This window comes from Myotis yumanensis, unplaced genomic scaffold (assembly GCF_028538775.1).
Source record: "Myotis yumanensis isolate MYYU_CA2020_CCGP unplaced genomic scaffold, mMyoYum1.0.hap1 SCAF_2, whole genome shotgun sequence".
NCBI lineage: Eukaryota > Metazoa > Chordata > Mammalia > Chiroptera > Vespertilionidae > Myotis > Myotis yumanensis.
This window is the reverse complement of record NW_027223753.1, coordinates 64,883,733-64,887,548: the sequence shown is the minus strand read 5'-3', so window position 1 is coordinate 64,887,548 and position 3,816 is coordinate 64,883,733.

Genomic DNA, 3,816 nt, shown 5'->3' with positions numbered 1-3,816 from the left:
CCCATGGAGAGGTTATGGCTCTACCCTGTCACACTCAGAGCAGGGCCCGAGGGGCTGGGGGTGGGGTTGGGGCGCCGCACCCTGTCACACACAGAGCAGGGCCGATCAGGGGGTTGGTGCGCCGCACCCTGTCAAACACAGAGCCACAGGGAAATCAGGGGATTGGGGAGCTCCCCCCTATCCGGCACAGAGCAGGGCTGATCAGGGGGTTTGGGCGCTGCCCCCTGTCATGAACAGAGCAGGGCAGATAGGGAGGTTGTGGCCCTGCCCCCTGTCACACACAGAGCCACAGGGCGATCAGGGGATTGGGAAGCTCCCCCCTATCAGGCACAGAGCAGGGCTGATCAGGGGGTTGGGGCGCCGCCCCCTGTCACACACAGGGTCGCAGGGTGATCAGGGGGTTTGGGCGCTGCCCCCTGTCACGCTGATCCCGGTGCCGGGAGCCTCACTGCTCCGCTGATCCCGGTGCCAGGAGGCATATTACCCTTTTACTATGTAGAATGGAGGCCTGGTGCATGGGTGGGGGCTGGCTGGTTTGCCCTGAAGGGTGTCCTGGATCAGGGTGGGGGTCCCCACTGGGGTGCCTGGCCAGTCTGGGTGAGGGGCTGAGGGCTGTTTTCCGGAAGCGGGTGACTGAAGCTCCCAACCGCTCCTTTTTTTCTTTCTTTTCTTTTTTTATTCTGGGCCAGCTTTAGCTCTGAGGGCTTGCTGCTGAAAACATCGATACAATGTTGCGGTCAGGCTGGCTGAACCTAGCTGAATGAAAGCTGGTTTCTGGGGTTTTGTTTAGCTTCTTATTTGCAGCATAGTACATAGTTGCTTAGAGTTGCAGCTGAGAGGCCGGCAAGTGAGTCAGGAAACGTTGGAGTCCGCAGTAACTGAAGCAAGCAAGCCTCCCTGCTCGGTTCAGTGCATGGCTGCCAGCCACCATCTTGGCTGACAGTTAATTTGCATAAGGATATGCTGATTAGCCAATGGGAAGGGTAGCGGTTGTACGCTAATTACCATGTTTCTCTTTTTTTAGTGTAGATTCTATATTGCTTCTAAGTGTAGTATAGTATTTTAGATTATATAACTACTAGAGGCCCGGTGCATGGATCCATGCACATGGAAAGGAAATTAATTAGAAGGTGACCAGTGGGGTGGGACTGGGTGAGATAGGCCGGACACACCCTGGAGTCAACCTCCCTCGGTCCCTCCCTGGCTGGCCTCCCAAGCCCTGGGGCAGTGCCAGAACTTGAAAGATGTCTGTGTAGTGAACGGGGTCCCTCCAGCAGGTTGGGTCCCTCGGCCTGGCCTGTGGGGGATCAGGCCAAAACCAGCAGTCTGACATCCCCTGAGGGGTCCCAGAGAGTGAGAGAGCACTCTGCAAAGTTGCTGTTGAGCAGCAACTTCTGCATTGAGTGTTGCCCCTGGTCGTCAGTGCACGTCATATCTACCAGCTGGTCAGCCGGTCACTTAGCCTTTTATATATATAGATTGTATTTGCTTATCTATTTCTCTTTTTTCTCATTTTTGTATACAAGTTCTCAGATTACTGTTCAGCTCTACAGAGGATTACCAACTAGTTATGAAGAAACCAATAGAATTGGTGCTTAAAATCCCCATTAATATGCTCTCTCTCTGAAGTGGCAAGAAAACATTGTGCCACGGTGGAAGAATTTCCTCACAGCACATATACGGTGTTCATGATCAGTCTGAGTTTTTGTTGAATTGTACTGTATTCCAAATATATTAATATTTTTTATTGAATCTATCAGGGTTATATTGATAATAAAATTATGTAGGTTTCAGGTACACAGTTCTACAGTACATCAACTGTATATTGTATGATTTGTTTAATACTCCAAGTCAAGTCTCCTTCCATTACCATTTATCCCTCTTTTTCTTATCTATTTTTATAGCTATGGAAACCTAAAGTAAATTTCAGCTTCCTACAACTACAAATAACACTGTATTAAAAAGCCTCATTCAAGTTGCTTTTTTTATTTATGTGCTAGTTTCTTCGATGTATATCCCTAGGTGTGTGATTGTTGGAGGATGGGACAATATGTATATTGAATTAATAAAATAACATCAAATTATTTTTCATAATACTGCTTCAGTTATACTCCTGCCAGTAGAGGATGCAAAATATTTTTTTCTCTACTTTCTTATTTACAATTTATGTTATCTGATGTCTAAATGTTATTAATCTGTGTATCTCAATGTTGTGGCAATTGGCATTTCTCTGATTCGGTGTATATCTCTAATTTCTACACTTATTTGCCAGTGGGCTTCCCTTTACATGATTTGCCTACTTATATCCTTTGCCTGTTTTCCTGTTGTTTCCTTTGTCTTATCCATTTGCAGCCATTCTTTATACATGCCATATATTAATTCCTTACCAGGTTTTGAACATTGTAAATCTCTTCTCTGGTCTGTCAACTGTTAATTTTTCCTATAATTTTCTATGTGGACAGAAGTTCTCAATTTCAATGTATATAAACCCAGAGGAATTGGTGGTTTTTCTTTCGGCATTTTAAATATGTCACTCCACCTTCTTCTTGTTTATATGGTTTCTGAAGAAAAGTTTTCTATAATTCTTATTTTTGTTCCTGGAGTTTTTAATTCTCAAGCTCAGCCACATGGAGCCTCTAGCAAATCATCATTTGTAGCTTGAATTCCTATTGGCACTGGCTTCATTGGCAGACTTCTGATCATGGTAAGCTGTGATTCTCTGTATTTGCCTGATCCTCTAATTTGGGGGGCAGCAGGTTGTGGTGTGACCTTAATTCTCTGATAGATCTAAAAAGAATTGTTGATTTTCAGTTTTCAGAGTTTTCCCTTGTTGTGAGGATGGGAGTGATGATTTTGAGGGTGTTTACATTTCAGATTGGCTCTATTGATTTTTATAAATTGATCTGTGTCTGGTAACTTTGCCAGAACTTTTCTTTAGTTTTCATTATTTGTTAATTTTATTTCATTTTCTATGTCACCTGCAAATAGTTAGTTTTGTATCATTCTTCCTTATTATTGTATCTTCTATTTTTTTCCCTTACTGCATAGGAATTTCAGTTTCCTCAGTGACTGCTAAAGCTCTAGAAATCATTTCTTAGTATAGTGGCCATGTAGATGAGAGTAGATTATCTTCTGAACTTGTGAGACTTTCATAATCAACAGTATTTTAAAAAATGATTTACAGACTCTTAGTGATTTATTTTCCTAGAAATTTAGAATTCTCCTTCTTTGGTATCTGATTTCTCATCCCTACTTGAAGATTTAATGCCCTTTTTTCATTTTTAAATGATAGAGTTTGGACATTAAGGTTCATAATATCAAATTAATGAAGTTTTCAAAGGTTTCATTTTTAATGAAGAATGGTGGTTGAATTGTAATATACTTTTACACATGTATTGAGATGATAATATAATCCTTTTTAATCTATGAATGTGGTGAATTACATCAACTTTCTAACATTAAATAATTTTTGAATTCCTGCGATAAATCCAACTTGTCAAAATATATTATTTTTTGTAACATATTCTTCTGGATTTAATTTATCAATGTTTTATGATTTTTTCTGACTTTAAAGATACATCATATATGTTCCTCCTTTCAGACGTTCAAAGAGTTTTTGAAATCTTCCTGCCTGTAAACAAACGATTTTCCTCTAATTAACTGTCACTGTTTGTTCCTCTGTCTCTGTCTCTCAGAAAAAAAAAATTACATTATTACTTTATTAATTGTTTAATTTTAATTTTATCAGATGGTTTACAAATTCTGAAGATATGTTCTGAGTTGATTCAGATCACTGTTATTAACTGGTTAGTTTTC